The following is a 23,027-nucleotide window of genomic DNA, read 5'->3' as shown; positions in this document are numbered from 1 at the left end:
AGGGTTTCTATCTCCAGTGTTGCCTCATTTTGGGTTTTCTTTATTGTGTCTACTTCCCTTTTTAGGTCTAGTATGGTTTTGTTCATTTCCATCATCTGATTGGATGTGTTTTCCTGTTTCTCTTTAAGGACTTCTACCAGTTTGGTTGTGTTTTCCTGTTTTTCTTTAAGGACTTGTAACTCTTTAGCCATGTTCTCCTGTAGTTCTTTAAAGTCCTTCTTGATGTCCTCTACCATCATCATGAGATATGCTTTTAAATCCAGGTCTAGTTTTTCAGGTGTGTTGGGGTGCCCTGGACTGGGCGAAGTGGGAGTGCTGGGTCCTGATGATGGTGAGTGGTCTTGGTTTCTGTTAGTAAGATTCTTACCTTTACCTCTCGCCATCTGGTAATCTCTGGAGTTGTTATAGTTGTCTCTGTTCAGAGGTTGTTCTTCTGGGGATTCTGAGTATCCTCTGTCAGCAGACCTGGGAGACAGGCTCTCTCCTCTGAGTTTCAGTGGTTAGAGCACTCCCTGCTGACAAGCTTTCCTCTTAAAGGGAAGGTGTACAGATATCTGGGGTTTGGACCTCCTCCTGGCCGAAGAAGAAGGCGGAAAACAGGACCTTTCCCAGATGCTGTGTTGCTTTGGCAGGTCACAGAAGCTGTAGGCTTCTGTGGTACACACTCTCAGCTGTGCAGACTAAGTTCCTAAGTTCAGTGGAGTCCTGGATCCAAGATGTGCTCCCTGCTCCTGAGGCAGAGGGCTCCTGTGCAGGGCAGACCACTGTCTTCCAGCTAGGAGGGTGCTGGATGTCTGTGGCCCCAAAAGGGTGCTGCCTCAGCAGCTCTGTGGCTCCCGCCTGTCCCAGAAGCTGTCTGCCTCTGTGGTCCTCACTCTAACCTGTACAGACTAAGTTCGGCGGAGTCCCGGAGCCAAGATGGCGCTCCCTGCAGGGCAGGTCACTGTTCTCCGGCTGGGAGGGTGTCGGATGTCTGCGGCCCCAAAAGGGTGCTGCCTCAGCGGCTCTGTGGCTCCCGCCTGTCCCAGAAGCTGTCTGCCTCTGTGGTCCTCACTCTAACCTGTAGACTAAGTTCGGCGGAGTCCCGGAGCCAAGATGGTGCTCTCTGCAGGGCAGGTCTCTGTCCTCCGGCTGGGAGCGTGCCGGAAGTCTGCGGCCCCAAAAGGGTGCTGCCTCAGCGGCTCTGTGGCTCCCGCCTGTCTCAGAAGCTGTCTGCCTCTGTGGTCCCCACTCTGACCTGTACAGACTAAGTTCGGCGGAGTCCCGGAGCCAAGATGGCGCTCCCTGCAGGGCAGGTCACTGTCCTCCGACTGGGAGGGTGCCGGATGTCTGCGGCCCCTAAAGGGTGCTGCCTCAGCAGCTCTGTGGCTCCCGCCTGTCCCAGAAGCCGTCTGCCCCCGTGGTCCTCACTCTGACCTGTACAGACTAAGCTCGGCGGAGTCCCGGAGCCAAGATGGCGCTCCCTGCAGGGCAGGTTACTGTCCTCCGACTGGGAGGGTGCCGGATGTCTGCGGCCCCAAAAGGGTGCTGCCTCAGCGGCTCTGTGGCTCCCGCCTGTCCCAGAAGCTGTCTGCCTCTGTGGTCCTCACTCTAACCTGTAGACTAAGTTCGGCGGAGTCCCGGAGCCAAGATGGTGCTCTCTGCAGGGCAGGTCTCTGTCCTCCGGCTGGGAGGGTGCCGGAAGTCTGCGGCCCCAAAAGGGTGCTGCCTCAGCGGCTCTGTGGCTCCCGCCTGTCCCAGAAGCTGTCTGCCTCTGTGGTCCCCACTCTGACCTGTACAGACTAAGTTCGGCGGAGTCCCGGAGCCAAGATGGCGCTCCCTGCAGGGCAGGTCACTGTCCTCCGACTAGGAGGGTGCCGGATGTCTGCGGCCCCTATAGGGTGCTGCCTCAGCAGCTCTGTGGCTCCCGCCTGTCCCAGAAGCCGTCTGCCCCCGTGGTCCCCACTCTGACCTGTACAGACTAAGCTCGGCGGAGTCCCGGAGCCAAGATGGCGCTCTTCTTCTTTTTCATTTTCAGTTTGGTTTAAAAGCCATTTCAATCAAGAACTTCTAGAAATTAGTTTTTAATGTATGAGGCAGGGGTTATCTCACTGAAGTTGATACTAGACAGGTGGCCTGTGCTCCTAGTGATCCTCCTGTCTCCACCCACCACAGTGCTGGGCTTACAGGGCCACTCCTGGCTTCTTATGCTGGTCCTGGGAAAAGAATCACTGACCTTAAGCTCCCACACCAAGCATTCTGTCCACCGTGTCATCACTTCAGCCTGCTCCATTTGTTTCATAGGAAAGGCAATTTGGACACAGAAGCAAATAGGGATAGAAGAAGGAAGACACAGGAAGATGGCTAAACACAAGCCAAAGAAAGGCTTGGGCAAAGTTTGGCCTCCAGGCTTGTCTTAGTTAGGGTTTCTATTCCTGCCCAAAACATCATGACCAAGAAGCAAATTGGGGAGTTCAGGGTTTATTCAGCTTACACTTCCACATTGCTGTTCATCACCAAGGAAGTCAGGACTGGAACTCAACAGGTCAGGAAGCAGGAGTTGATGCAGAGGCCATGGAGGGGTGGCACTTACTGGCTTGCTTCCATGGCTTGCTCAGCTTCCTTTCTTATAGAACCCAAGACCACCAGCCCAGGGATGGCACCACCCACAGTGGATCCTCTCAACTTGATCCTCAACTGAGAAAATGCCACACAGCTGGATCTCATGGAGGCACTTTCCCAAGTGAATCTACTTTCTCTGTGATAACCCTAGCCAAGATGACAACACAAAACCAGCCAGTACATGGCCTCACATGGAATCAACCCCTTCAGCACATTGCTCTTGGCCCTTAGCGTCTAGAATGCTAAGATGATACATTACCATGTGAGTCATCCTAACTGTTGACATTATTTTTCTTTTTTTTTAAATAGCCGCAGGAAGTGAAGAAGACACTGATGAATGGTATAGTCATCTTAAACTAACTACTGTTATAGGAGACGTTGGGGCTTTGTGTTTGTTTGTTGTATTTGAAACAGAGTCTTATGCATCCCAGGCTGGTCTGATATAAAGATAATCTTGAGCTGGACAGTGATGGTGCAGGACTTTAATCCCAACACTCAGGAGGCAGAGGCAGCTGAATCTCTGATTTGCAGGCCAGCCTGGTCTACAGAGTGAGTTCCAGGATAGCCATTGCTACATAGAGAAACCTTGTCTTGAAAAACAAACAATAACAAACTGCTTGCAAGTACTAGCATCACAGGCATGTACCTCCAAACCCATTTTATATGGTGCTGGAACCCAGGGCTAAGCAAGAAGGACAGCAGAGTCTGGCTGTTTTCCACAAGGGTGACTACCAGCAAGGCCATTGCAAAAACAAGGTCCCTTGACTGCACATCCAGTGCTCCCACTAACGAGGATCACCACCTACTCACTGATGGCTCTGTGATGGTGGATAATGATTGTCAACTTGATGGAATCTAGAATTGCCTAGACTATAAACCTGTGGACACATCTGCAGGAGAATTTCTAGGTAGCACCATATAAAAGGAAAAACTCACCCTAAGTGTTGGTAGCACCCTTCTGAGGTTTGGATTCCTGGGCTGAATAAAATGGAGAAAGCAACTGAGCACCAGGATCCATCTCTCTCTGCTCCTGACTACAGATGGGTTTAGGTTTGGCAGACATGGTCAAGATTCAGCCCGTGGTCGACCCATCCTTGTCTCTTCTCAGCACACAACCCTTCCCCATATTTGTCCTGCAGTCTGGCAGCACTAGAGACAGAGTCCTGTTCTGGCTAGTGTTAGGGTCCCAGCACTTTCCCTATGTCGACTTGAAATTCCTGGTGAAAATTCCAGTTCTTTGGGGGTCCATTGTCACAGTCCTCAGAAAGCTGAAGGGAGGGCACAAGTGTGCCTTTAGAACAACCTTGGTATTGCCACGACAGTCACAGTTTCTTCCTGCTTTCCAATCTGATAACTCCCACAGAGTTTGCATCTCCAACCTGCCCTATCTACACAATGAACTCTGTGCTTTTCTAGTGGGGTGCAATCTAGAGTAATTGCTGTGGGCTCCCTCTTCTCAGAACAATGCTCCTGTCCTCTAGTATCCTATGGTCTCCACTCCCATCCTCACAAATCAATGGCTCTTGAAAAACCACTTGGCTATCCAGCTTCAGTTTTCTCATTGAAAAATGAAATTTTTTATGTTGGGAGACTTCAGTCTCTTTTCATTAGGAGAGCCCTGCCTACTCAAGGACTGCTCTAGGCTTGCATTGAAGGCTAAGACCAGGGCTCTCAAGATTCAGCTCCCAAAGGAATTGCCGCAGGATTGCTGTAGGAATCCAGGTGCCACTCCAGTACTGTGATGCTGTGGCCTGGGGCCAGGCCCAAGGAGCTCCATTCCAGGAGATCCAACCTCAGGCACATTGCTGCCTCTCTGGCTACTGAAGACTGACAAGCCTACAGGCCAGGAGATGGCTTGAAGAACACCCAGATCCCTCCCTAGATCTGAGCATGCTCTTCAGACTGGCTGGTCCCATGAAGGACAAGTGTTTTGTTTTGCTTTGTTATTTTGCTGCTTCCTCTGACTTCACAGCCAACGGGCTCTCTGTTCCAAGGAAGCAGCATCCTTTTTGGCTAATGGAAGTAGTATGGGAGTTTATTTGTGAGATCTGGGTGACTCCCAGATCTCCAGAGGGGCCCAGACTAGGTCAGACACTACACAGCCAGAACCACGTGTCCACTGTGTACAGAGGTGTTTGTCCTCTCAGGACCCTGCTGCCCAGCTGTGGATTCTGAACATTCTCTGATGGTAGACGGGGGTAGTTAAATCTTTCTGCAGATGTCTGCCACCCCAGGGAGGATTCTTGCCTCCTTTTCACAATAAAATCCCAGTTCAGGACCAGTGCCAAGACCTAGGCACTGTACAAGGTGGCTGGGACCGTAGTTCTGGGATTCCAGTATAAAACCCAGAAGGGTTTTTGCTTAAAGAAGAGTCAGTGGCAGACAGATACAGGTACAGAAACATCTGCTTTATAGGGCAGAAGAAAGCTTGTCACTAGCCCTGCTGCCTCCCTTGACAGCAGAATCTACCTTCCAGAGTCCAGGCCCCCCTGCTCAGGGGGAAGACATGAGCACACCATCCAAGAACAGACTTAGGGTCTCTAGGAGACCAGGGAGGAGTGTTGTGCAGTGCCTGTGGCTCCTCCCAGCTCTCCCAGCATCCCTCAGTACTTATGGCTCCTCCCAGCTCTCCTAGCATCCCTCAGTACCTATGGCTCCTCCCAGCTCTCCCAGCATCTCTCAGTACCTATGGTTCCTCCTAGCACTTCTCATCTCATCCCCTACCCTAAACTTCTCTTTCCTGGAAGCTAGACCTTAGAATCCCTTCCCCAAGCCTGATTCCTGTATAACTCAGCCATTTGGTTTATGCTGTTCTCTTGGCCCTGGCCACCTCTCTTGGTCAGTGATTCTCTCTCTCTCTCTCTCTCTCTCTCTCTCTCTCTCTCTCTCTCTCTCTCTCTCTCTCTCTCTCTCTCTCCCTCCTCACATGGTTTAGTCTGTCGGCAAGTTCACTCTGTCCTCTTTCCTCTGTCTTCTTTCTTCCTTATAGCTACAATAAAAACCTTCCCAATGCTTTAGGAGTCATTAGGCCCCCTATACTATTTAATTTTTCATTCAGATTGTGAAGTTGATTTTCATCCTTGAAGCCATACTAGAATTACCCAGATGATTTAAACATTCCCAGCATGTGGGGATTGGACCAGAACCTTGGGACCTGGAACCTGCCCACGGTTATGTCTTTTTTTTTTTTAACATTTTGTTTATGTATTTGTATACATGGGTGGTGTGCATGGTCAGAGGACAACTTGCTAGAGTCCGTTCTTTCCTTCCTGCACATTTGTCCACAGGATCAATTAAGCTTGGTAATAAGCTCCTTTGCCCACTAAAGCCATCTTGCCAGGCCTCATGAATATTCTTCAGGATTCTACTTAACTGATCTTAGCTCACATCAGGGCTGGGAGTCATGTGTCTGAGTGTGAAAATCTATGTTGACTGTGTTCACTTGGGAAGGAGGATTAGAAAAGTAAGGGACTGGGGAGCAATGTTCCTGAGTTAGAAGGAAGAAAACTGCTGGGTAAGGCACCGAGACGAACGGCTCTCCGCACTGGACCCCGGTCCCGACGCCCGGCGGGTGGAGACCCCGCGCCGCCGCGGGGACGACATGGGGACCCCGCCGAGCGGGGACGGACGGGGACCCGGCTATCCGGGGCCAACCGAGGCTCCCTCGGCACTGCCTTATCGTTCCGCCTGGGCGGGATTCTGACTTAGAGGCGTTCAGTCATAATCCCACAGATGGTAGCTTCGCCCGATTGGCTCCTCAGCCAAGCACATACACCAAATGTCTGAAGAGAAGAGAGGAGAGGAGAGGAGAGGAGAGGAGAGGAGAGGAGAGGAGAGGAGAGGAGAGGAGAGGAGAGGAGAGGAGAGGAGAGGAGAGGAGAGGAGAGGAGAGGAGAGGAGAGGAGAGGAGAGGAGAGGAGAGGAGAGAGTAAGTGTAAGGGGAGTAAGAGCAAGAGAGCAAGAGAATGAGGAGGGGCCAAACAGCCCCTCTTATGGTATGCTGTTATCTTTACTGTTGCTAGGTAACTGGGGAGGAGTGTAACCTGAAGGTCAGAAGCTTGGGGCATTGGCTATTTGACTAAAGCCATGCTTCTCTTTTGAGGGCTGTGGGGGCTGTAACTTTGACAGGAGCCAGAGTTCCAGGAGACACGAGAGAACTTCTGTCCCATGTAAGTCAATTATCACCACTGGGTCCCGGGGTTACACCTCAGCTTGCCTGGAGACCAGATTGTCAGTGAATAGCCCAATGCCCAACAGCACACAGGCTGGTAAGATGGCTAAGTGGGTAATGATGCTTGATAACCTGAGGCTAAAACCCAGGATCAATGTAGCAAAACTGACTCCTTCAATTTGTCTTCTGACCTCCACATTCATACACTCCACCTATGTAAGAAGTAAATGAATAAAATTTTAAAACAAACAATTGAGCTGAGCATACAATTGCTGTGAAGTCCAACCATCATGCTCCCGGGCAGTTATCCCACATGCATGGAAACTCATGTTCACAGATACACCTTTTTGTAAGTGTTCACAATGATTGTGTATAATGGCCATAAGGGCTGACCAGATGTCCTTCAATAGTGACTTGGTAACCCAGCTGCCATGCACTGGTGCTGTGGAATGCAGCTTAGCCATAAAGAGTTCTAGGGAATTCTATGGAGTGAAAAAATATCCCAAAAAGGAAGAGAGGAAGAAAGAGAGAGACAGAGAGAGAGAGAGGGGGGGGTATATGATTATTAAAAGGCAATGGGTGGCTCCTGGAACCATCTTGAGAATTGTGGGGGGAGGGTTGAGACAGGGTTTCTCTGAGTAGCCCTGGCTATCCTGGAACTTACTCTGAATTCCAGGCTGGCCTCCAACTCAGAAATCCACCTCCCAAGTGCTGGGATTAAAGGTGTGCCCCACTACTGCCTGGCTTATTTTAAATTTTACAAATGTCATTTATTTGTTTGTTTGTTTATTTCCAGGATAGGGTGTATATAGCCCAAAGTGGACCCAAACTTCATGCTTGCTGTTCAGAGGATGACGATGACCTTAAATTTATTATCCTCTTGCCTCCACCTCTGAGTTCTGGGACTATAGATGTGTGCAACCATGCCTAGTTTTATGTAGCACTGAGTACCCCACCCAGGGTGTCATGAAAGTTAGGCAAGCCCTCAACCAAATTTGCTACATGCCACCCCGAATATGATTTATTTTTGTAACTACAAGGGAGAATTTGATTTAAAAATAAACCTCTTCATATTAGTAGCAGTTGCTTAAGCCTTGCTAAGCTGGAGCCTGAAGAACTTTCTTGGGCTGCTAAGGGGTGGTGAGAAGGCAGACACTTCTATTGCAAATGAGGACTTCTAAATTTCTACCCAACAACTTCCATCTCCACCTGGGTTAGTGACACTTGGTTTCTGAGAGTCACCTGCAGCCTCAAAAGCCCCAAGGATGTCTGTACCTCACGAACTGTAGGCACGGGTTCTTGTTCTTTGCCCTCACCTCTTTCTGAAATCCCTGGCTGCTGAAAGATGTATTAACTGCTGGAAGATGTATCAGTTGCTAGAAGATGTATCTGCTGCTGGAAAATGTATCAGTTGCTAGAAGATATATCTGCTGCTGGAAGATGTACCTGCAGCTGGAAGATGTATCTGCTGCTGGAAGATGTTTCAGATACTCGAAGATGTATCTGATGCTGGAAGATGTATCAGTTGCTAGAAGATATATCTGCTGCTGGAAGATGTATCTGCTGCTGGAAGATGTATCTGCTGCTGGAAGATGCTTCAGATACTGGAAGATGTATCTGCTGCTGGAAGATGTATCAGTTGCTAGAAGATATATCTGCTGCTGGAAGATGTTTCAGATACTGGAAGATGTATCTGCTGCTGGAAGATGTATCTGCTGCTGGAAGATGTATCAGTTGCTAGAAGATATGTCTGCTGCTGGAAGATGTTTCAGATACTGGAAGATGTATCTGCTGCTGGAAGATGTATCTGCTGCTGGAAGATGTATCTGCTGCTAGAAGATGTTTCAGATACTGGAAGATGTATCTGCTGCTGGAAGATGTTTCATATACTGGAAGATGTATCTGCTGCTGGAAGATGTATCTGCTGCTGGAAGATGTATCTGCTGCTGGAAGATATATCAACTTCTGGAAGATGTATCTGCTGCTGGAAGATATATCAGTTGCTGGAAGATGTATCTGCTGCTGGAAGGTGTATCAGTTGTTGGAAGATGTATTTGCTGCTGGTGTTCCTATGCATACCCATCTACAAGTCTCTTTATTATCTTCTCTGTCCCTCTCCTACTCCAAACATCCTCTTTGGCTCTATCAGGGCCAGGTCTCTCCTTGTTGCATAAGCATGACATGTTTGTTTTTCAGAGGTTGCCTTGCCTGAATTTTGTAACCAGCTCCCTCATGAAGATAGGACCCATCTCATTGCTAACAGGTTTCCCTCCTGAATTCTCATGAGCATGTCTGTTCTGCCCATGACTGAGCTGTATCTGTGAGTAAGGAAGAGAGAGGTAGTTAATACTTAGTTGTACTCAGGCTCTTGGATGAGGCTCTGTGGGGCTTGTATCTTCTGGGGCAATGTCAAGAAGCAGCCCCACATGTCAGTATCCACACATGCTGCCATGAGTGTGCTGAGATAGCCTATTCATCAGTCTAGTCTAGACTGATATCACCTCCTCTCCTGCCTCCTCACTTGGGAAATGTCACTGAGCTCGCTTTTTGGGGAAAGTGGAAGCTGGGAATTTCCTAGGTCTGTGCCACTTTGTTTAGTTGAAGAGGTCCTGAATCTTTTCTGATCATGGCAATAAGGACATGTTGCTGTCTTGGAATACCCCACTTCTAGGTCTTGCTACTAGGGAAGAAAGGTGCTTTCTCAGCTGCAAGTGAGTAGCTCAAAAGAGAAAACTGTGTCCAACAGAAGCCCCCAAAGGAGGAAGGACAGGACACTCAGGACTTAATATGGAGGCGCCAATTGCGCTGTGGAAGACAGGTGATGAAATTGCTTCATATCCATTCTGATTTCTGTTTTTAAAACATTTGGTTTGTTGCTATAAAAACAAATATATGGAAAGAATGAAGGTCAGTGACATGAAAGGCATTTCTTCTTCCTAACTTTAGATGCTGTTTCCCTCTACCCTTTGACAAGTCGCAGGCCAGCAGAGGAGACAGACTTGGGAGGGCAGCCAATGTTCTTTCTGGAGAAGTGGCCTCAGCCCAAGCTCACAAGGTGTGTGTGGGCTGGGTCGGGTACAATTTTAAACTAATTGATGAACTGCTGTGGGGAATCTATTCGTTAAAACACACTCTTGTTACTGATGAAACCCTAAGCTACAGGGGCCAGTAGGAGGCATGGAGATGCTGGCCAAGGGGACAGTCTTCATAGTTCTGTGTGATTCACCAGTCTGTCTACTGGAGACAGGGGACAGCACAGTCTTGGTGGCATGGAGAGTTTCACTGGGACTGCCTGTCTATTTAAAGCTCATGAGGAAACACAAAGAGGAAACAATTGTCACATAGGATAGTCTTCTGTAGTGTCACTGCTACAGACCCTTCTACATGGGACTCATTAAAGGTCTGGCTCTAAGGACCAAAATGGGACAAGGGTGTCTGGGATGGAGTAGAAGTGCAGGAACAGTGTGGCCCTTCTAAGTTCCTCCCTTGGTAAAGAGAAGGTTTAACTTACATTGATGTATTAGGTCTATATTTTGCTGTGAGAAAGGATATCCCATACAAATCACAGACCTTTTAAAGCAGGTGAACTGTTGGTTAGACTCCTAGGTTCCAAACTGGCCTCAGAGCACACAGCAGAGGGACAACTGCAGTCCCAGGTGAGCTCCCTAAGGGCCCTCTCCCCACCCTGAGGATGGTGACTTCCTCATAGTCCCTGCCAGGATGGGAGCCCATTCCACCCCGGTACTCCTAGCAATGCCATCCTTTCTGAGACCAAAAGTTTCTCTTTTCTCACACATAACCCATAGACAGTCCATTGTTGTGCCTCTTCTGCTGATCCCAGTTCTCAGACAGGCAGGCCCACCTCACTATCAACTCTGGAGTAGGCGAGTGGGCAGAGGAGGCAGTGAGATGGGCTCGTGTGTGTGTGTGTGTGTGTGTGTGTGTGTGTGTGTGTGTGTGTGTGTGTGTGTGAATGTGAGAGGCAGAGACAGACAGACAGACAGACAGACAGACAGACAGACAGACAGACAGAAGGTGAGAGCACTGAGCACCTATCTCAGTGTGTCTTGAGAAACTCTTGGGATTGATTCTCCCTCTGTTACTTGCTGGCCAGTCTGTGTTGGAGACCAGCAGTTGGCATGGTGGGAAATAGGATGGGATGAGTGGGCCATTTCTTTACTTCAGCCCAATGTTCCCTCCCTCCCTCCTCTCCCCTCTCCCTTCTCTCTCTCTCTCTCTCTCTCTCTCTCTCTCTCTCTCTCTCTCTCTCTCTCTCTCTCTCTCTCTCTCTCTCTCTCTTTCTCTCTCAACCCAGACCAGGTCTCACTATAATGTAACTTTGGCTGTCCTAGAACTCGCTATGTAGATACAGGCTGTCGATCAGGCTGTATCTTTGTGTGCTGGGATTAAAAGTATATGCCACTGTGCCTGGCCTCTGCTTTTTTTTTTTTAAGGGGTTGTTTAATTTTATGTGTATAAGCATTGGTCTGCATATATGTAGGTGTGCCACATGAGTGCAGTATCTCTGAAAACCAGAAGAGGGAGGCACTGGAGAAACTGACAGTTGTGAGATGCTGTGTGAGTGCTGGGAACCAAATGGGGTTGTCTGCAAGAGCAGCCAGTGCTCTGAATCACCGAGCCATCACTCCAGCCTGTCTTATTTTTGTTTTAAATATTGTCTGTAACTGTTGAAGAGCTCTTAGTGACTGTCAGCAGCCCAGGACTTCTCAGGAAGCAGTCCCATTCCCCATGGGTCCCCACCGATGTGCCTTCAGATAGTGGACCTCCTCCCAAGGTTACCCTTAAACTCTTAGTGTTTGCTCTCCCAGCATTCCTGTCGCTCAGGAACGCAGGAGTAGTTCAGCTGGGTCAAAATCTGGGCTGTGGCCAGGGCAGCTTTCTCTTTGTGTGTTTTCAGGTGTCACCTGGCAGGCCCTGGTTCTTGTGGGCTGTTGCTACCTGGGCCTCTTTATAGGGCTACTAACAGTGGCAGGTAGCCTCCCTCCTATAATGAGTGGGCAATAAGTTGATAGAGACCAACTCAGGGGCTTGTTTTATCACCAGATCTTAGAAGTAACCCTTAGCTTGAGGTTGGAACCCTTGAAGACCCCTAAGGAGGTTGCCTCTCATCTCTCTCCTTTATTTTATTTTATTTTATTTATTTATTTATTTATTTATTTATTTATTTATTTATTTATTTAAGAAAGATAGGGTTTCTCTGGGTAGCCTTGTCTGTTTGGGAACTCACTCTGTCCACCAGGCTGGCCTCAAACTCAGAGATTCAGCTATTGCTGCCTCATGTTGGGATGAAAGCCATGATCTACCATTGCCTGGTGCCTTATTCTTTTTTTTTTTTTTTTTGGTTTTTCGAGACAGGGTTTCTCTGTGTAGCCCTGGCTGTCCTGGCACTCACGTTGTAGACCAGGCTGGCCTCGAACTCAGAAATCCACCTGCCTCTGCCTCCCGAGTGCTGGGATTAAAGGCGTGCGCCACCACGCCCGGCCGCCTTATTCTTATATACAGAAGCATGCCAAGCCTTTTCAGGTCGCTATTTAGATATATCTTAAGTCTTATGACTATATGTAACTATGTCTGTGTATCACACATTCTGCATACTGCATTCCATACCCCAAAATTGATTGACTGCATCTCTCAGAATTGATGTTCAGTTCTTGTGACAAAGAATGCTCTAGTGAGCGTTTGCCAGTCATGTCTGTGTGGCTGAGGGAGAAAGCTCCAATGTCAATCTAGTCTCCTTCCTTCCTCCCTCTGACCTCTAACTGACCTGCACCCTGGCTCATCTCATAGCTTGTAAACAAATACCAGCAAGGCCCAGACAGTTGTCTCTCCTCCCATCTCCTCTCATCCCTTCCCCTCTCCTTCCCCTCCCCTCTTCCTCCCCTTTCCCACCCCTCCCCTCCACTTTCCCTCCCCTTTCCTCCCCTCCCTTCCTACTGATCATCTTACCTCTATTTTATGCTTCTTGTTCTTCACCAGGTGGCCCTCCTTGCAGCCTAAGCTCCATAACTCCCCTTACCAGCTTCAGGCAACCTCTATGAACATTCCAGGTCAGACTGGGCATCTCTCCTCCAGGTCCCACAGAGACCTGAGCAGGGTTCCATTCAGAACTTGGAGGCTACCTCAGGACTATCTGCCATGTCTGTCTTTCTGGGCCTGGGAGATCTCTGAAAAAGTAAAACGTAATAACAAAATTCTAGGCCTTTAGGCCCAGGATTGGGAATGTGACCTTTGTGACTCAATGCTCCAAGGTATGTTAATCATAAAACAGATAGTGACATCTCTCCACCCACCTGCTTCCTGGGTTCAAAGAGTGTTAATTCAAAGAATGTGCTAATGTTAGGGGCTCTTAGAAACTGTCTTAAGAGATAACCTGAACAATTACCAGGTATTCCTTGTGACACTTGTGACTTTGCACTTCCTTGTGACTCTTAACTGGTATCTTTGGTATTTTCCAACAACGCCCTCCCCACTTCCTTGAGTTGTGGTTTCTTCCTTTAAATACCCCCTTACCCAGCGACTTGGCGCACCACGGTCCTCTACCCCTGCGTGGTGTATGACCGTGGGCCCAAGAGCACTCTTGAAAAAAATCCTCTTGCTGTTTGCAGCAAGAACATTTCTTGTGGGTGATTTTGGGGTGTTGCCTCTCCTGAGTCAGAACTTGGGGGAATCCTCACGCTGTGGGTCTTTCATCTCCACTAGCAGGTATCAGCTGAAACTTTGAATGGAAGCCTTGTATAGTCCTGGCCTTAGCTGCCATGCTCTGACAGCTAGTGCAGGAATAATGGATCAACCACACCTTGAACATGAACACTGTTGTTAACAGAGTTGCCTTTCAAGTCTGGAGACAAACATAGGGAACAGTCAGTTCTAAGTACTTGTGCAGTGTAATTGCATCTCTGGACTGTGGCTCTCTGACCTCCATTCCTTTTCCATGCAGCCCTGAGCACAATAGAGTTTTCTTTGTCCTTTGGTCCTCTGACATTAATTCTGCTATGGAGTCCAGGTTGTCCCAGAACTCATGACTTATCTGCCTCAGTCGCCCCTTTCTGTGCTCTTATTTCTGCCCCTCACTGTACTCTCACATCTTGTGTGACATTGAGTTCTCCATTTGAGAAGACTCCCAAGGCTGGAGAGATGGCTCAGTTATTAAGAGCACTGACTGCTCTACCTAAGGTCCTGAGTTACAATCCCAGGAATCACATGTTGGCAGAGAGAGAGAGAGAGAGAGAGAGAGAGAGAGAGAGAGGGAGAGGGAGAGGGAGAGGGAGAGGGAGAGGGAGAGGGAGGGAGAGGGAGAGGGAGAGGGAGAGGGAGAGGGAGAGGGAGAGGGAGAGGGAGAGGGAGAGGGAGAGGGAGAGGGAGAGGGAGAGGGAGAGGGAGAGGGAGAAAGAGAAAGAGAAAGAGAAAGAGAAAGAGAAAGAGAAAGAGAAAGAGAAAGAGAAAGAGAAAGAGAAAGAGAAAGAGAAAGAGAAAGAGAAAAAGAGAAGTCTTCATAACTGGGTAGACACATCCATCCATCTTCTTATTCCCCATTATTTGAATAAGTGATCCTGAACTTACTGTGTAACCTTCCCTTAGCCTGAAGCTGGCTGAGCCAGACATTGACCTTGCTGCCACTAAGGAGATTACCTAGGGTGGAGCCTTCCTCCCTAGATCACTCAATTGTTTAGCCACTGTTGCTGTTCCTCTTCAAGATACTGCTACCTGCTGAGAGGCCCAGGAGCTATTCCAGAGACTATGCCCTATCCTGCACATAATCACCTGCAGCTGGTTTCAGGCTCCAAGAATGAATGGGTGGGAATGGGCCTACGCCCTCCTTTATAAGTGCATTTGTCATTAAACATTTGATCCTTGATCAGAACATTGTCTTGGCTCCATTTCTCTCTCATCCACCTAGTTTCCCTTTCTTTAAGTGCCGGCCTACCACTCAGGTGTACCCCCTCCAAGTGAACTGCTGGATGGCTTGCAAGATTGGTGGGTGACATTAGCCAAGACACATATTTGGCCCTGAGGTACTGCTTCTGTCCAATATCTAAAACACCTTCTAGCCAACAGCACCTTTCTCCTTGAGGTGAGGTGGGAGCAAAGACAATGTCTGGCCAATCTCAGAGTCTCCAGTGCTCACCCAGGACAGGTGTTCAGTGGGTGCTTCCTGAACATCATCAGACGGTCTGGGGCTCAGACTACAGGTTCTGTGGCTTAAAGCAGGAGGGCCAATGGCCTTGCTGTGTGTGGAGCCCACTGAGCGGGGACAGGCTGGATGGACTCTTCTCTGACTAAATTCTCGGCTGTTCCATAAATCAAGGATTTTCCCCATGTCTACCACTTATCTGCTTCATCCCCACACTCACTGGAGAGTGAACCATGAACAGGGTGCTTGGGGCAACACAGGAAACTCACAGACCTTGGTTTATTTGATCATTTTAATATGCCAGGCCAATGGAAAGCAAGGACATAACACACAGGAACACCTGTGTTTGCAGGACAGAGGGCAGATGTCCACAGTCTTGGGCATGCATGTATCTCCTGTGTAATTAGGCAAATGAATACATAAATACCACAGCACAGCCAGACTTTGGGGTGGGGAGAATCACAGGTCACAGGGGACCATGCTTTAAAGGTAGTCAGAGGCTTTAAATACAGGGGCTGAACCTTCTCACTTTATACAAAACGTATATATTAACAGTAAGGATACCACGGTATATACATGCAAGCAGCTTTGGTCAGAGAAAATAAACAAGGGAGGTGGAGCCACGCACAGGAAGGGCTTGCCTGTCTGCTCTCCATGTTCTTCATCCTCACAAAGTCAGCTGGGATCATCGAATAAATCAGCTGGTCTCGGAGATACTGAAATGTCCTGTCTGGTGTCCTTAAGGGCCTCCAGGCCCTCTGTGGGCAGGGAAGGAGCCCTACAGCTGAGAACACTTGAAACCTTGGAAGGAACCAGCCTGGACTGAATGGGGAGGGACATATATTGGGTAAGATAGAGGAGGGAGCTGCATCCAGCCAGACCAGGTGAGTGTGATGTGCTGCCTGAACCCAGGTCCCTAGAGAGCAGGAGAAATCACGGAGAAATCCACTTTTGCAAACAAAGCTGAAGATGGTAGGTCAAGCCTGTGTTTCTCACAACTGTGTAAAGCCCATTCCCCTCAGATCTGGCTAGCACTGCTGGGATCACACTGCAGCAACCGGACAATGGATGGGTCGCTCTTGGCACCTTTGTTGAATTCTTCCAGGGACATTTTGCCTGAGGAATGGAAGAGGGAGACTTAGGATTAGCCAGTGCTCTGGATAAGTCTGGAAACCTCTGGAAAATGGACAATGTCCAGTCTCTTCTCTCTCTCTCTCTCTCTCTCTCCCTGTCTCTCTACCTCCCTCCTTCTCTCCCTCCTTTCCTCCCTTTTGTTTTGCTTATTGAAACAGGGTTTCCTCTGTGTACAGCCCTGGCTGTTCGAGAACTCACTTTTTAGACCAGGTTAGCCCTGAACTCACAGAGAGCCTCCTGTCTCCTATGAGCTCCAATTAAAGACATGTGCCACCATGCCTGACCAGAGGGTATTTTCTTAACTAGTGATTGATGGAGCAGAGCCCAGCCCAGTGTAGGTGGTACAACTCTGGGCTAGTGATCCTGAGTTCTATAAGAAAGAAGGCTGAGCAAGCCATGGGGAGCAAGCCAGGAAGTAGCAACCCTTTCATGGTCTCTATATCAGCTCCTGCCTTCAGATTCCTGCCATGTTTGAGTCCTGCCCTCACTGCTTTTGATGATGAACAGTTATATGGAAACTGTGAGTGAATAAACCCTTTCCTCCCCAAGTTGCTTGTGGTCATAGTGTGTCATCACAGCAATGGAAACCCTAACTCAGACGACACGGATGAAGCCTACAGCTCAGAGGGTCTACTGACATGCCCATGGTTATAGAGCCCTAGGAAGGGTGCAGGGTGCAGGCTAGGTGTACCTGAACCTGAATTCTAGTCTCCCTCCCTCTATCAGAGCTAAATCAAGTGGGCTAGAAAAGGGCAGGCCTATATAGGGCAGAGGGTATATCCCAAACACCTCTGTGCCATCAACAGTTTCACAGGCTCATCTACTCCCCTCTCCCCACCCCACCCCCTCTCCCAATACCCTCTTCCCACCCGACCTGCTCACTCCTGCCATGTTTCCTACCATCATTGTTTGTGTCCATGTGCCTGAAGATCTTGTCTGTTTGCTTCTCGGGCATGGACTCGTCCCCAGGCATCTTCATCATGGAGGACACCATCTTGTAGATGGCCTGCAAAGGGGCATCTGTGAGTGTGCTCTGGAGGATGGAGGGTGGGTTATGGTCTTCTCTCAGCTAACCAAGAAGCATGGACAGGGCAGAGTCAGGACCCTTCTCTCATCAGAACAAGTTTCACAGACAAGGAGCTGGGAAAAAGGAGCCAGGAAAGTTTAAGTGACGTTCAAGAGCACAGAATACAGCTGGGGCATGGAAGAATGGAGGGCTCCTTGGTTCGGAGTAGAGGGGAGGTTGTGGGGCAAAGTGTCTGTCTGAAAGGAGGATCTTTGGTGGGGAGCTGGGAAATCCTGGAGGGAAGGTCTTAGGGGAAATACATTGAGCCCTGCCCACCCATGGGTCCTGAATCTGCAGATCCAACAAACTACGGGTGGGAAATAGTCTAGAAAATGAAACTGGAGGTACACAGACAGTTTCCTGTTATTTCCCAAATAATACAAATTTTATTAACATCTATAGCCATTGTATTAGGCACTGTATATAACTACTTTACTTATTTTATGGATGTATGTAATTATTTATTTGGGGGAGGTGATCTCATGTGGAATTCAGTGGACAACTTGTGGAAGCTGGTTCTCTTTTCCTACCATGTGGGTCTTAGGGATCAAACCCAGGCTGCCAGGCTTGGTAGCAAGCACATTTACCCACAGAGTCAGCCCACTGGACCAAATACAGAGATGGTTTAGAGCATGGGGCAGGAAGATGCAGGGTGCACATAAGCATCGCTCCTGTGAAGAACTGACTGCTGACTCATCCTTTACTGTGTCATTGTGATTTCTATAGGAAGCCCTATAGACAACTAATGTGTATGCAGATGAACACCCACCCGTGCAGAGGCCAAACAGGAATACCGGTGTTCACAATATTCCCTTTACCCTCTCACTGAACCCATCTGGGGCTTACCATTTTATCTAGGTTGCCTGCTCAGCAAGATTCTGGGACTCACTTATCCCCTAGTTCTAGGGTTTCGGGCATGCTCAGCCACTCCTGCCTTTTCCGTGGGTGTTGGGATCAGAACTCAGGTCCTCATGCTGGGTATCAAGTCTTCTTCCCCACTGAGTCATTTTCCCAGTTCTTGCTTTGACAATTCTTAATCTCCTATCTGAGACTCAGATCTCATTAGAGGTTAAAAAAAAAAAAAGACCCAGTTTATAGAATTGTGTGAATAAACCTGATGGATGAGCTCAGCTGGAGCCTGATGTTCAGCATGCAATTGATAGATGCTTGGTTTTTATCTTTACTCTCTGCAAAGACATGCATTCCTTTAGTATACCCAGGTAGCAAGTGGGCAAAGGAATGACCTGGTGTATGGGGCCAAGGATGCCGGTCCTGGATCCCTGCACTCCCCATGTGCCAGGCCCTGTCAAGTGTAGGTACCTGCACTATCTCCACCATTTCACTGCTGCTGATGTAGCCATTGCTGTCTAGGTCAGACATGCTGAGGGCCCACTTGAGCTTCTATTCCAGCTTGCCCCGAGAGGTCAGGCTCAGAGCAATGATGAACACTCAGAAGTCGATGGTGCTGTCACTGTTGGTGTCAAAGGTGTGGAAAACATGTTCAGCGAACTTAGAGGCTTCTCTGTAGGGGAAAAAGTTGGCCTATCTTGAAATTGTCCACAGTTAGGTGGCCAGTGGGACAGTCATTGAGGAAGCTCTTGTACCACTCCTGAAGCTCATGGTCGGTGAAATCCCTGTGTTTCCGCAGTTCCTGCAGCACCTCAGAACCCAGCTTGATGTTCTGCTTGCCCATGGCAGCTGGCAGTGGAGACTAAACCTGCAAGGCCAAGACACAAGGTGAGCTGTGGATACCTGAAACCCCAAGTCTGACTTCCTATCACAACCTAGCACCATGCTGGCTAAGCAATATCCTCTGTATGTCCAGTGACATCCATAACAGCAGTGGTTCTCAGCCTTCCTAAAGCTGCAACCCCTTAATACAGTTCTTCATGTTGTGGTGAACCCCCAGCTATAAAGTCATTTTTGGGGCTGGTGAGATGGCTCAGTGGGTAAGAGCACCCGACTGTTCTTTCGAAGGTCCAGAGTTCAAATCCCAGCAACCACATGGTGGCTCACAACCATCCGTAACGAGATCTGACTCCCTCTTCTGGAGTGTCTGAAGACAGCTACAGTTACTTACATATAATAAATAAATAAATCTTTAAAAAAAAAAAACCTTGTTAAAAAAAATAATAAATAAAGTCATTTTTGTTGCTACTTCATAACTGTAATTTTGCTATGGTTCTATATAACATGGCAAAACCCAGAACACTCTAGGAAAGATAGCAAGAATATCTTTTTATGGATAAATACAGTCTACTTGGAGCATGCATGCAGAATCATGGTATAAGAGGACAGGGAGAGACAACCTAAAATCAGTGGAATGAAGCTTTGTCAAATGTCCTGTGAGGGTTAAACAAAAGGCAGGATTGAGACAAAACCCTCAGCTCATCAGCTTGGGGAAAAGGGGTCTCGTGGACCCAATCCTGACTCTTCACTTTGAACAGCTCGTTCTTTTTCTCGTGGGGGACCCAGTGTGTTTGTTTCCTGGTCACAGATACATTTGCTGATGCTGCATAGTAAATAAATCCCGCCTGCATAGGCGGATGTTAGTGGTTCACATTCCTACCTAACACAGCTAGGGTAAATTTAGAACTAGGTTGACACCCATCCTGAGTGGACTCAGGGATGATACCAGAGAACAGGAACATGGCTTTGGCCCTTCAAAGTTCAACTTCATTTATCATCAACCCTAATTTTATAAATTACATTTAAAAACCCCATTCTTACCCAGATTTCTGGGTTAATCTGGGTAAGTAGGGTTTCATGGGGACCCAGGTATTAAAGCTTTGAAGCATGTTGACAGGGGGCTTTTAGACCCCCCCAAGACCTCCCTGTCCCCCTCCATATAATACTGGGAGAAGTTACCAGCACATGTCATGCTGTTTTAACCCTAGAAGAGACACCTGGGGACCTTATGGGAGTCCCCACTCTTTATTATGCCTATGAGATACTGTTCTGCCAGGGAGATCTAGAATTGGCATCAATTGGTCTGTGAATGTTGATGTGAATGTTAACAGCTGAAACAGCCCCAATGGAAATTCAGGACTGTGCTTCACTGGCCAGCACACCCCACTGCAGTCTCCCACAAGGTCCAAGTGTGAGATCCTGCAGTGATTGGCCACTGGACATTAATGCTCATTCACTTCCCTACCTCAATTTTGGTTTCTTTCTTTCACAGTAACACACCTGCATAGCTCAGTTATTTTTGAAAGGTGAAGAAGAACTAGTGTGGGTGAGTCTCCTCTACCCAAGTCCCAAAGGAAACCACTCTGAACTTCTCAGAGGCTTATGAATTCTAAGCTCTAGGTGCTAGGTCCTGTTAAGGAAGATGAGACATGCACTCAGTATTACCTGCTACCGCCCTTGTCTTCTTCACCTCTTTCCCAGGCTGTTAGCGTTCTATGTACATATTTTATTTACTTATCTAGATGACTAGGAGATATTTAAAGTTCCTTGTTCAACACAGACATGTGGCAGCTTGATATTGCCTTGCAAAGCACACATTTACTTATCTAAACACGTCCTCCCCTTTACAAACAACCAACTCAAATGTCCACAGTGTCTTGATCAGAAATAATCATCAAGTCAGGTAGCCGTGTGCCACACATCTGTAATTCCAGAACTGGAGGGTGGGGGCAGCAGGATCAGGAGTTCAAGGTCATCTATGACTATATAACAAGTTCATGGCCAGCCTGAGCTACATGAGAACCTGTCTAACAAAGTTATATTAGAAGAAAGAGAACAGGAAGGCCAGTAGTGGTGCATGCCTTTAACCCCAGCACTCAGTGACAGTGCAGACAGATAGGAGCTCAAAGAAGGCTACCTTGGAATACAGAGCAAGTTATAGGATAGCCAGGACTACACAGAAAAACCCTGGCTCTCTCTCAGAGACATACACACAAACACCACCACCCCCACACACACACAAACACACAGAGAGACAGACAGAGAGAGAGACAGAGACAGACAGAGAAAGAGAGACAGAGAAAGACAGAGAGACAGAGAGATATCTACAAATGGAAGAAGATTATGCACAAGGGCATGTGGCCATTGCTGCCATCTGTGAGAACTGGTCAGATGGGTTTGTGAGTGGAGGCCTCCTGTGGAAGAACTTACTGGAAAGGTAAAGTTGACTGAAGTGGGGAATAGGCTGGATGGACCTTGTAAGACCTTTTGTCTTGTTTTCCTTTGTAATTTTATTTATTTGTTTTCTGAGATAGGGTCTCATGTAGCTCAGGCTGGCTTCAAACTTACTTGTAGCTGAGGACGAACCTCACCCTTACCTTCCTGCCTCCCCTGTCTAGCCGTCACAGGTGTGAGCCACAATGCCTGGCTCATTTGCAGGGTTTTTATTTTGTTTTTTTTTTTTTGTTGTTGTTGTTGTTTTTATTTTTTTATTTTTTTGGTTTTTGAGACAGGGTTTCTCTGTATAACCCTGGCTGTCCTGGAACTCACTTTGTAGACCAAGCTGGCCTCGAACTCAGAAATCCCCCTGACTCTGCCTCCCGAGTGCTGGGATTAAAGGGCATTTGCAGTTTTAAGTTGTCAAAATGTGTTCATGTGTTCTTTTCTTTTTTTCTCTTTCAAAGCTTTAAGAATATTTATTTATATAGTATGTAACAAATGTTTTTCTTCTTATATAATACATTGTGAGATTGCCTGGTACCTGCAGAGGCCTGAATAGTATGTCAGATCCCTGGAACTGGAGTTACAGAAGTTGTGAGCCACCATGTGGGTGTAGGGAACAGGACTGAACTGGGGTCCTCTGCAAGAACAGCAAGAGCCCTCTCTCCAGGATCCCAGTCCCCTTAGATTTTATTTTCTACTCAAAGAAGAAGCATCCCCAAATCACAGTGTCCCTGCCTCTATCTCTTGACTGGTGGCATGTCTAAGAACCTCCGAGTTGATAGAACACTATAGGCTAAGCCCTGTCTGGGAGGGGCTTCAGGAACAAGAAATAGAGACAGAGCCTTGGTGCTGGCACACAGCTCTAATCCCAGCAGTCAGAAGGCAGAGGCAGCCAGATAACTTTGAGCTCCATGCCAGCCTGGTTTACAGTGAGAGGACCCTGTCTCAAAAACAAAAAAACAACTGAAACACAGAACTAAGGTCCTGGAGGACCTGCATAGAAGGGCGCAGGCTCTCTTAAGTCCCCCAGTGATGGCTGACTGCCAGATACTCTGTTTTCTTGCTACACTCACTTCCTATCTCACAGGCTTGCTTCTACCAAGGTTTAGTGTCCTCTTTCCTTATCATCTACAGCCTTGGCTTCAACACAAGTTAGCCAACCTCTCCCTTGCTCACTGGACATTGAGTTTGACAGGGTGTCCAGTGCTGGCCGGAAGTACCCCCAGAAGCTACCTACATCCAGCTCTGAAGAGAAGCCCACAATACCAACTTCTGCAGCCACAGAGTCGGCCCTAAGAGGACAAATGCGACTGCTGGTGGCTGAGGGGTCACCACAGGCCTAGGATAAGCATACAGATGAAGATCTAGCTGCTCTCCATGGAACCCACTACCCAGGGCTCTAAATCAAACACCAACACAGAGTAGGAGCATATCATGACTCTTTGGGAAGGGATAGAAATGCCCTAGTTTTATTGTAGGTAATTCATTTTGGAAACTAAATTAACCAGACACATGTAAAATTGAAGCCACCCTGGTAACACGGAAGTGTAGGTAAGAATAGGGTAGCCAACAGTGGGAGGGTGGTACACCTGGTGGTGTTTGGTCCAAAGAATCCCTTAATGGAGCAGGACAAGAGGTGCAGAAAGAGATGTCTGGGGATAATCCAGGAATATTGATGGGGAAGGAAGGAGGAAGGTGGCAATGAAGAAGGAAGGAAGAAGGGAGGAAGGAAGGAAGGAAGGAAGGAAGGAAGGAAGGAAGGAAGGAAGGAA

The 23,027-nt window shown here is 48.1% G+C and overlaps 1 protein-coding gene and 1 pseudogene across 1 annotated transcript in view; both read right to left on the bottom strand.

The window, feature by feature from the left end:
• Window positions 1-23,027, bottom strand: part of LOC147001113 (uncharacterized) — a 126,958-nt gene that overhangs the window by 77,745 nt on the left and 26,186 nt on the right. The gene's annotated exons all lie outside the window — the stretch shown is intronic.
• Window positions 15,943-18,837, bottom strand: LOC147001114 (hippocalcin-like protein 1; annotated as a pseudogene).

Source organism: Mus caroli, unplaced genomic scaffold (genome assembly GCF_978045245.1).
Source record: "Mus caroli unplaced genomic scaffold, Mus_caroli_1 scaffold_14, whole genome shotgun sequence".
NCBI lineage: Eukaryota > Metazoa > Chordata > Mammalia > Rodentia > Muridae > Mus > Mus caroli.
Note: the sequence above shows the minus strand (reverse complement) of the source record. Positions and strands in the feature narration are given on the sequence as shown.